Source organism: Poecilia mexicana, unplaced genomic scaffold (assembly GCF_051168715.1).
Source record: "Poecilia mexicana isolate PSO_F unplaced genomic scaffold, ASM5116871v1 scaffold_15, whole genome shotgun sequence".
NCBI lineage: Eukaryota > Metazoa > Chordata > Actinopteri > Cyprinodontiformes > Poeciliidae > Poecilia > Poecilia mexicana.
Genome location: NW_028263384.1, coordinates 7441078 through 7452938, shown reverse-complemented (window position 1 = coordinate 7452938; position 11861 = coordinate 7441078). Strand labels below are relative to the sequence as shown.

At 39.5% G+C, this 11861-nt stretch overlaps 1 protein-coding gene across 1 annotated transcript in view; it reads left to right on the top strand.

Annotated features, from left to right (window-relative positions):
• Positions 1-375: 375 nt before the first annotated feature.
• The window catches only part of peli1b (pellino E3 ubiquitin protein ligase 1b), a 46547-nt gene continuing 35061 nt past the window's right edge, over positions 376-11861 (top strand). Inside the window, exon 1 of the mRNA XM_014980183.2 lies at positions 376-704. The gene's annotated coding sequence lies outside the window, so the exon portion shown is untranslated. The remainder of the gene's footprint in view (positions 705-11861) is intronic.

Sequence of the window (11861 nt, the reverse complement as noted above, 5' to 3'; positions counted from 1 at the left end):
AAGTCTATGAAGTAGGGATGTAGATATTCATTACATTGGAATCTCAAAGATAAAACAAGCTGTAAAGAAGCCAACCAAAACCGAGATTGACTGCCTTCCAGTTTTTACATTGGATACCTTGGTTACTCAGAAATAAGTTACAACCTTAAAACAAACGAATAAGAACAGGTGTTTATGTTTTTAAAATGAAAATTTAGATCAACCTACGTTAGTTGTAAAGTTTCCGAAAATTAATTTAATATTATTTTAATTTTAAACTTTGAATTCAGAAAATCTGACTTCATGGTGTCACTGAACGCAGCACCAGCCTCGTTTGAGTGATGAGATGAAAATACTCCAGCTCCCAGCGTACTTTGCGCGTGTGATATCCTGATGCGCACGCGCAGAGAGGCAGAGAACGACTCTGCTCTGTGTTTACGTTGAGATGCTCACAACAAAGGACAGCGCAACACGGAGAGGCTGCTCTCTAACATAACCCACCGTGGCTACCAATTTCTTTAAGCATTCAGTCATCTTACCGCGAAGAGAGACGAGACAATATCAAAATTTCTCATTGTCTTCCGATATATTTATGCATATATTTTAATTTATTTTATTGCGTGCTTTAATTTCTGGTCCACGAGCTCAGACGCGGATAAATTAATGTGAAATTTCCTTCGGAGCACCACAAGACACTGAGCGAGGACTTCATCATCTGTATCCTAGTAAGTACACTGATTTATCCGAGTAAATATAACAGACACGGCAGCGTAGGAGCGTCCGGTTTATCCCTCTGTGTTTTCTGAGCGTCACCTGCTTTGTCCAGCCAGCCTCTTACCTCATTTGGTAATGTCCTATCACTCTGCTGGGAAGTCATCAGGCAGCGCTGCGGCTGCTAACTACTCGTCTCTGTCAAGTGTTTTCTACTCACAGACAAATGCACGAGTCTGCACCTGCTTTGATTTTTTATTTTTTATTTTTACAGGGTTGTGGTTATGGCTTCCTGATTTATTACATCATGTCCATCCTGTGCACTAAATCTGTGAACCTTTTGCAAAAAATTTTAGCAAATGCTTCTGTTTTTCATCCTCAGCGTGATAATATAATGCTTTTATAAGGTGTAGATCTTTATGTAGAATTGTATTTTTATTGTCTGCTAGTTATTAAGCTGATTATTTGTTTATTATTATGTCATATATTGGTACCCTTTTTATTATACTATCATTGAATTAATCAGAAAGACAAGGTAAAGTTGCAGAAGGATATTGCTGCATGCAAAGGTTATCGCCTAACTTTTTTTTAAGCAATTTGGAGAGCCATCTTGCGGAACACGTCAGATGAAGGTTTGTGTTGGGTTGAAAAAGCCTCTTTTATTCATTTTGCAAAGCTTTGAATTTAAAGGTTACACAGGAATTCCTTTGGAGTTTTTTTTTTTTTTTTTTTTTAAAGATGGAGGAACAATGTATAATTGAGCACATTTTTCCAGAAGTTAGCATTTCACACAGTTTGAACTTTACTCTAAAGGGCTCCGGTCGTGATGTAGGTGTTGTTAAAACACACGTTTGCACATTTTTTGGAGGGCGCGGGTCCTGCAGATCTTCATGGTTGGTGTCAAGAGAGTCTCAATTTCAGGGAGGAAACTGGAGTCGGCGGTGTCATGCAAGGGGGTTCAAGAGAGAGAGAGAGCTTGGATGTCCTAATGGAAGCTCAACGCTGTATCCTTAGTAACCCAGTCTGTGAAGACACAAGCAAGCCTCCCAACCCCAACATTGTGTGGACTGGCTAAGACAAAAAAAAAAGGATTGTTTAATTTCCTCATGTTTAGTCGGTTTCATTTAAATATATTCAACTCGACACGTTACTATGATCGCAGGATTCTCAAAGTATATCAAATACCTTTAATCAATTTTTATTTGATTGGGATTTCATGGAACAAAATCCAAAAGTAGCGCATAGAAGTGCTGGAAACCTACCTTGAGTTTACTAAACTGACAGGCTTGGTAAGCATAGCTTTATTCAGACATTTAGCTACAAGACCATTGGTAATTCTGGAAGTGCAGGGAATCTCTGGATGCATGCACACCAGCCCTGTTTAGATGCTTCAGTCTAACTATAGTTTGTTTGCCTGAAAAGTCTTGTTGGTTTGGGGAGGTGTGAACCTGCGATCGAACTCTGATGTGGACCAATACAGCAAATTTTTGTTTGCCTAAAAATCTAAGTCTCGGTTCAGTTGAAATGAGCTCTGGTGAGGTTTCAATGGATATGTGAACGCCAAGCGAACTGGAGACCACTCCAAAGGAAAGAAGTCAACTGTAACCTGGGGGATTCTGGGTACATATAACCAAAACATTTTAGTTTCTCCCTCTAGCATTAGCAAGAGTAATGGCTTCTAGCCAACAACAAAAAAGAAATCTTACAGTAGCTGAAATCTGATGCCACTACATTTTTGTTTTTACATTTTGTGAAGAAAGAAGTTGAGTTCAGTGTCTTCATCAGAGGTTTTCTTGTCTTTTCCTTCAATAGTTCTTGGTGTAGCGCTGCCACAGGCCAGGAGGTGAACTGGTTTTTCAAAGCACTCAGATCATTTGACCCAGTGCAGTGTGAAAACCAACCGCATCAGCTAAAGCAATAACAACTGTTGTCATTTTGGTCCCCAGTCGATTTGAGTACACCAAACGATAAGGTGTGAAAACTACACATCGGCATGAATACACCATTTTCGCAGTGACAAATGGTGGAGTTAGCATTATGCTGTGGGGATGCTCTCCTTCAGCAGGAAAAATGGAGCAGCCCTGGTGGAGGTTGTGAAAAAATTTGAAAAGTATCAATAATTCTGCAAGGAACTGTATTCATAAGGTTCATTTTATTATCTGAATTTATAGACTTTGAACCTTTCACCACAAGTTATTGCATTTTAGTCTGTGTTTGATTAAAGCAGATTACAATGCAAGCTTCACTGTATACAAAAACTTATGAGACTTTATTATTAATGAAAGAAAATCTGGTATTACTTTGCAAACTATTCCCAAAATCAATTATAACACATTTGTATTTCATGTTTCCTTGTTGTAACTTGTGAAGTTTTGATTATTATTATTATTTTTTCATTGGAATTACTATTTTTGTAGCTGCAATTCCACGGACTGCAGCTGCTGTGAAAAACATTTATTCAGTAGACAAAAATAACTTATTGGGAGTTCCAGATACATTAAAAATGTAGCATCAGGTGAAACCTAATCAGGTTTCTGATCTCCACGCCCCAGACTCGGCGTCTGGCGTGGCTGTGATGTTATCATGGACAGACCTAACACTCTCATTCGCACGTCAAAAAGAGCCCAAAAGCACATTTATTATGTCTCCATGGCCGCATCCAGTCATGATGACAGACTGATGTGTACACAGGCTGAAAACAGTGAGCCGCTGCAGCTTATCTGTAAATTAGTGAGCATAACGAGTAATGTTCCTACTTTTACATTGGAACATTTTCCGTTAAAGCAACAATGAACAGCTGAGATTCCGGGTCATTTTCTGTTCAGCTGATTAAGGTAATGTTTGTTGCGCGAGGGGTGGTGGGGGGGTTGCACTAATCTCTGTGTTTGCACGTGCCTACGCTCTCCCTGGTTGTAATCGCGCTGACGGCTGAGCTGCAGCTTTGCTCGCGCTGACTTTTGAGAAGCTTGGCTCGCTCCACCCGGCCCCGGCTTTCTGCCCCGCGCCGGGCTGCCGAACAGGCTGAAGTTTGTCCAGGCAGGGGGAGAGATTACGTCTCTCATGGAAAGTGGGTCAGACAGTGGGCACGATTTTATGGCCTTGTTTTCTGTTCAAGGTGGAGAAGGAAAGACGAAGGTAATTTTTCCATAATGTTGCTTCAGGAAGCTTCTCATGTTCTCCTGGTGTAAGTTCTCTTGTTTTGTGACTAAATCATGAGCTGTTTCGGTGATGGGTTGCTCCGTTGGATGCTGCATGCCTTAATCTGAATTTATAGGCCCTGAAAAACACGATTTGTTCAGGCAGATACTTTGTTCTACTCTGAAGGCCTATCCTCAGAAAAATTCTTTCTCTGTGATTTTGCTTTTCCTTTCCCCCTAAGAGACAGATTTCGGGTTAGGTGCTGTTACAGTGATGCATATAACTGTAAGAGTTCTTTGCAGGATAATTAACCTGCATATGACATGACACTGAGTACGGGCTGCAAAATTAATCTATCCACCCGTCTTCTCTTTGTTTCTCTTAAAAAAGATGAGAAAACAACATAAAAGGGGTAAATTAACCCTGGCCTGAAGAGGGTGTATGATTTAAGGCTGGGTTTTCTTGCATTAGTGTGTGTGAGCTAACAAATCAAAAATTTATTTTTTTAAAGGTTGTTTTTGCTCATCTTTAACAGGACTTTCTATAAATGAGACTGGCACTGTATGCATTGATACAAAAGTTTGTTTAAATATGAAAAAAAAGACTAATTTATGCAGAAGTATGCAGATGCTACACTGTCTGTGGGATTGGGAAAAGAACAAATCGTTGGATATTAATGTACTGTTTCTTTCCGGGCTTTATTTGGCTCATTTGCATATTGCACAATGTTACAATGGCACAGGAAGCATTTTTCATACTGCCAGTGCTTTTTAGCACAGTTCAGGTCAAAATACTCCAAGATTGAGTGTTTTACCTGTAGATTATTTAAAGTGGAAATCATGTAAGACTTCATGTAAGACAAATGTGGATGGAAAAATCAGTCGTGACAGCCAAACTTTTTTTATTTCTCTTTGCAGATTTGGCATTGTGTGTGCACAAAGCAGTATCTGTGGGGACCTTCAGTTTCTGTTTGAATCATCATGTTTTGTTTTAACACAAACAGCTGAGCTAAAGCTGCTCTGGTTCTACAAAACAGGACTGTGGGGTCGCTGAGATCATCTCTGCGGCTTCCTTGTCAAGTTGTTTGTCAGAACGGCCCGATGCCGTTTAGCGGCTCAAGAAAACACACAGCCATGCAGCCGCGTTTTCTTATACGCAGCGCCGAATCTCTCAGAGGCCGTGTGATCATGCTCAATACCCATTTCCTGCCTCTCTCCCCAGCCTTCCTGTGTCGACTGAGCTTGAGTGAACGTCGATGATGAGTCTCACACACAGATTGGTTGAGTGTGGGACTTGTTGATGTCGTGACTTCCCTGCTCAGTGCTGCTGCTGCTGCTTCTTAGTAATGCACAAAGAGATACCAAGCAGCGTGAAGTAGTGAGCAGTGATTATTTTTACTCAACCAGGCAATTGCGGAGAGAATTGCTGATGTCTTAAGGAAAGTGCTTTGTCTTCACAATCCTTGTTTGTTCACTAATGTTTTCTATCAAGCCTTAGAGGCCTTCACAGAACAACTAGATTCACACTTACAGTAAATTACAAGTAGGTGGGCTCTATTTACCAGTCAGAGGATTTCCAAAGCAATTGTTTGGACTGAATTTTATTTTTTTGCTTAAAGCTTAATGTTAATGCATAAGCTTAAATGGGTAACACACAAAATTTGGGGGTTAATTGAGTATATTAACCACTAAATTGGATTAATACAAAACTACAAAAAGCTTTGAGTCGTCCATCATTCCTTGATATTTTTAGATTTTTTTTAGATCCAGTGAATCACAGTTTGATGTAATCTTTTGATTGGTCCTGATCCATAGTTGAATGTCTTTCAATTCTTTCTTTATCGAAACAAAATACCAGTTACCAGCAATACTACTATCGAGCTACATTTTCAAATCGATGCATCATTAACATTAGGGATCACTATTGTAGCTCTACATCAACTCATTTGACAATTTTTAGTTGGAGTTGTTTTTAATGGCTAAAGTTAGCCAAAAATAACACTTTGGCTCCAACCACTCCCAAAGGGTTTGTTTACATTTTCAAAACGAGGCATCTTTTCCTTATTTAAAAAGAAAAAATCCAACCAATCCCTTTTATTTGGCTTCAGTCAGTTTGAGGATTTCATCACTTTTTGTCACAGATGTACATTTTGTACATCGAACAGTTAATTAGCAAATATCTCAATAATATATTTTATATGGCAAAGCAAGCTGGCTTATGCGTCAAATTGCCTGCTGAGGACTAGATATCAGGACTTTGTGTGTCACTGAAGGCTCCAGAGCCAAGTGAAGTCAGGAAGTCCTGCTGGGGCGGATGGATTTGACCTCTGAAAACTCATAGCAAGAACCTGGGATAAAATTAAACTTCCTGACAATAATAAACATTCAAATTCTTCCCAAGATGTAAGGAAAGAAAAGGACTGCAAGAAGCAAAAGTGATGTAACTGTAATTAGATTAGATAGTTTAGATTAGTTTTCATCATTAAGAACATATGTTAAGTTAGTCCCTTTCCACTGAAATGTCATGAGTGAGATTATTCCTTCATGCTACATAACTTTAATTTTCTTATATTGTTAAAACTTAAAATCGGGTTAAATATCAGCTTTTTCAGCTCAGCAATTAGTTACTGCGTTTCCTATACAAATGTGCACAAAACTTTGTCAATATTTCGCTAATGTAGTAAAAACACAATTTTGAGAAATGTTTCCATCAATTAATAAACGCAATAGAAATCACACATGAATAAGTTTCTTCATGCGATAATCATTAAAAAAACATGCTCCGACTACTTCATCTGGTTGTTGGTTTTGATACGACTGAAAAAACAACCTAAACCTAGGGGCAAAACTTTTTACTGAAATTACCACCTTTCCGTTAAGCAAATTTATTTTCATCTCTTCTCATATCATCTGAATCTTTTCCTAAAAGACCCTAAAGTGGTTCCACGGGTCTCATTTTCAGCTATTTTAAATCATAAAACACTAAAAACTATGTCAAAAACCAATGATTAGAAATGTTTGAGTACACTCTGACCCCTGATGAGAGCTCTGCTGTCAGATGCTTTAAGTCCTGCCACAGTGCATGTTTTATACAATCTAGAGATGACACATGGCTGTTCAAGCAGTGCTGTGGGGACATACGTCTGCTTACGTAATGTGTAGCCTCTATCATCCTTGTCACTGTTATTTATTAGAGAAGCGTTGCAGCATGCAGCCGCTGACTGGACGCTGATACTGGATTCCTATGTATGAGGCTAAAAAGAACAGGAACATCATCTTTCATAGTAAACCTATAAGATTTCATATCCAGACATGTTTATCATGACATGCATCAGTGTCTGACTGCGTGCAACACACAGGCACCTGGGTGCTTTTACTGTAAGCCCGCACTCTGACTGTGTTATGATTTTTGTTTGTGCTGCTCCAAGACCTCGCTTATTTGTGTCATGTCCAACAAGACTGTTAGTTGTATGTGTGCACAGTATACCGCAGTCGGCGTTCTGCCCACTGAATCATTGATGAGGCTGTAATTCGAACCCTCCCCGCCGTCTGTCACAGGATTGTCTCCTCCAGGCACAGCTCTCAGGAAAACCAGCAGGCAGCTCTTTTATGGTTACATTTACACCAGTCCTGTTTAGTCCACTTTAATTTAACTCTGTTTTGTTTGCCTAAAAGACTGTCCTTTTGGGGAAGTGTGAATCAATCAAACTCTGATAAGGCCAAAAAAGTGAACTGTGGTTTGCCTCAAAAACCTAGGTCTTGACTTGGTTGAAGTGAACTATGGTGCGGTTCGAATAGATATCTGAACGTCAAGCAGACCGGAGACCGCTCCTAAAGCAGGAAGCAAATTGTAGCGTAGGGCATTCTGGGTTAATGCAACCAAAACAAACGCTTAGTGCTAGTGGGAGAAATGGTTTGTGTTTTTTTTTTTTTTTTTTACCAATGACAAAAGGCAAATCCTACCACCGCAAAAATTCAACACCACTTGATTGTGTTTACGTTTTGTCAAAAAGGATGTTGGCTCTCAATGTCTTCTTCAAAGGTTTCCTTGTTGTTTCCTTCAGAGGTTCTTAGTGCAGTGCCACCACAGGCGTGGAGGGGAATAGGTTATTCAAAGAGTTTGGATTGTTAGACAGTGTAGTGTGAAAGGAAACCACACCAGCTGAAAATGTAACAAATGTTGCTACTTAGACCCCATTACAACCGAGTCTACTGGACTGTCAGGTTTGAAAACACCCTAAAACAGCTACAAGGGAAAATCGGCACCGGAAATTGCAAACAGAAACCTCTTGTTTCTGTCGCAGTCCCTCAGAAAAAACCTGTTCCTGAAACCTTTAGTGTAAATTGTGTCATACCTTTTAGCTATGTTCAAACATGAACTACAAATACATCTTCTTCTGATATCACAGGATGTATACTGATACTCTGACGTAAAATACCAGCAAATTAAATCAAAGTAAAATCCATTAATATCACTTTACAAACTATTCCCCCTTTGTTAGAATTATGTAGCTGGTAGCTAAAATAAGGTTCAACCAGAGTCAAGTCTAATCAAGACCAAACAGAGATTTTCCTTTTTGCACTTGATAGAGTGCAAAAATGCCAACAAGTTTCTTTTAACCTGCTATGTACAGCTAGAGAATGGCATCTCATTGAAAAATATCTTAAACTGTTGGAGTGGTAAAGCTGGTGAGGTGTTGGAACTGTAACTTCAAATGACTTGCACAACTTGATGCCTTTAACTCGCTCATTCCTGTTCTACGCTGATTCATTTTGGTAGAATCTACCGGATGGAAATGATCACACACACACACCAAAAAAAAAAGAAATGTTCACTCCAGCTCTACTCTTAATTGTTACTTCTTTGCATATTTTTTTGTCCATGAAGTATGGCATTTCAGATATTTTTGCTTGTTGCCTTATATCATTATTTCCGTGCTGGTTTTTATTCTCAGAAATGAGATTCATGTCTTCTTGTTTGACTGTAGAAAAATGTGCATGAGATGAATCCTAAGGTAGTCTGTTTCTTGGCACTAAGTAGGGTAATCTGTGCAGTAGACAATCCGAATCCTTTTTAGTAATGCACCATTTGTTGGTTCCAGTTCAAGTAGGGCAGCAAGTGGTTATAAGATGTAGCTTGTAAACATAGATCTGACAAGCTGAAGACAGAGATTACAAAAGTCATTAGTTGTTACTTTATGAGCTAATCAAAGTCAGATTTTGGAAAATCTGATTCAAATATTCCCAACATTATTCATAGAAAAATAGAAGCAGAACCACAAATGCTTTTAATTACTTTTCCTGAGCTGCTTTCATTAGCGAAGCGCAGCAGAGAGAAGGGAATGATTAGTTGACCTCAGTCATGAGTCAGATTCACCTCGTAGCTCCACAGATTCACACTCTGACGTCTGCTCTCATCCACTCGGCTGTTCATTCAGTCTGAAGGTGAACACCACGCCTCGGCCTCCCCCGCCCTGCTGGGGTCGTATTCTGGATCCTGGAGTCTATGAAGATGCCAATCCCATGGAAGCTCCAGAGCAACCGGTAGTTTGTTATGAAGAGTTAATTTAATGCTCAGCAGGAATTTGGCACCAAAGGGTCTGACTCCAGTTCTGTTTTTTTTTAGGACTAGAGTGGTTCCAGTGAGGACTATGAAAGGCTATGTCCTGATTGAATTAAGCTAAAGATGTGTGTTTTCTGGCTGTAACGTTGGGTTACTCTAGAGACAGAGTAGCTTATGATGCCACTGTTACAACCTAGTCGCTTCGGCTCTGGTCCGCCTAAAAACCTAGGTCTCGGTTTGGTTGAAGTGATCTCTGGCGCGGCTCAAATGCCAAGCAGACCACTCGGCGCTGCAAAAGCACTAAGTGGACTACAGCGTAGGGCATTCTGGGTAAATACAACCAAGACAAATGCAAGAGTCTAACTCTACCAGGAGAAAGGCTCATGGTCTTTTGACAAAGACAACAGAGACATTCTACAACTACTTAAATCTCACGCCACTCTATTTCTGTTTACTTTTTGAAAAGGAGGAAATGAGATCAATGTCTTCTTCAGTGGTTTTTGAGTTGCTTCCTTCGGTGGTTCTTGGTGCAGCGCTACCACAGGTGAGGGGGTGAACAGGTTTTTCTAAAGGTTGGTTTGTTTGCAGTGTGAAAACAAAAAGGCAGCAGATGAAAATTTAACAAATGTTTCCATTTTGGCCCCCAATCGAACCGAGTCTGCCGGACCATTAAGTGTGAAAACAAGCCTAAATCTAATATTCAGACAAACTAAAGAGATAAACGAATGTGACCCAATTTAAATATTATGTTCAGGCACTTTCTTACAAACCTTTTGCAAAGCTTAAATGTGTTCCTATTTCTGAAAAATGCCAAATATAACAGTTTGATTTGAACACTTTTTCGCCATCTTTACTTGACCACCTTTTTACATTTTAAGCACACACTGAGCAGTTTTCTGTCTTACTCAAACACAAAGAAAGGAATAACTTTGAAAGCTAACAGAAGCTGTACCAGAGACACATTTAAAACATACCAAAGTTTGACTCTTTGGCAGCCAAATAATTTGTAAGTAAAGGTTTGAAATATGTTTACAGAGCTGTAGAGAAACTGTTTTGGCAACAGTGTATTAGGAAGTGTTTCTGGTGTTTCTAGGAGTTTATGAGATCCCTGGTGTGACCTAATAGTTGGCCAAGAGAGCCCTGATACCACTGAATGTGGATTTCCTGTAACACTATGTTTTCATAAAAGTGGGGAGAGGGGGATCTAACTCCGCTCACATAAAAAATGACAAATGATCTAGGGATAATTAATTTCCTAGTTGCTGTTTTTGAGAACATGTGCTATGCACATCCAGAGCGAACAGGATGTGCATCAGTCATTTCCCAGAAGTCGACGGTTTGCATTTATGGTGGTTGGACTTATGAGTGTTACAGCTTTTCTCAACTTTCAGACAAAACAGGATCAGTCTCCTGAAGACAGATTTGTTTTTTGTGGGGTGGTTAATAAATCGTCCTCGTGAATTTAAGCTGCTGTTTTGGGTCAAATGTCAAGACGCCACCATGACGTATAGAAGCTGGATTAATATACATCTTATATTAGTTCTCAAGTGCTGAGAACAAACATAAAAATACTCCATTCAAGATATATTCCTTCGGCTTTTTATAACTAGTACTGCCTCAGGAAATACCAATGTTTTCAGTTTGGTCATCAAACAAAACAAAAGCAATACATACGGATGAGAGGATGTGATTTAGTTGTTACATGTTTAATCTCAAATTGAAATGTCCAAGTTTGAAGTTGGAAAAATTAACTCAAACTCATTAGTAGTTGAAATTCCAGGTGGATAAATGAGAGCTTTCAAACTAATTTTGACCTCAAATTCCAATATGGCTGACCTCCATTAGAAGTTTACTGATAGCTGGAATCACAAATATTTTTTGTACTTTAAAAGATTTGTATCTCATCCAATTTTGTACACACACAGAAAATATTGTCCAACTCCTGTAACAGCATGTTGCTACATTTTTTTAATAGTACAGACTGCATAGAAATAGCTTATTAGCATACAATGCTAATAGATGTTAGCCTGATCGCTGAGCGTGAAAATAGGGGAAGTTTATAAATTTGTCAACTGGAAACTGGAACATATTTAGTTTGGTTCTCATGGTGCGTTCACAGCAAACACGTTTTGAGCGTCAGGCGCGTCTGGTTTACATTCAAAGTCTATGTCGAGGTGCATTTCAGACCATCTAGTGCAGTGTGATTGAGCCGTTTGGAGCATTTTGAGCATTTGATGTGTCAAGAGCGTCCAGCGGAAAAGAACGGGTAGAGCTGACTCATCTGACGTGCACTCAATGCGCCTCCACATAGACTTTGAATGTAAACCAGACAGGCGAAGTGCTAGGTGTAGGGCAAAATGTCAAGCGTCTGCATTCAGAGTGCACACGTGTCAAACTTGAAGCGCTGGATGCATTTTTGACGCGCGTAACGCGTTTTGGTGTGAATGCATCATAAGTCCTCACCAACACTT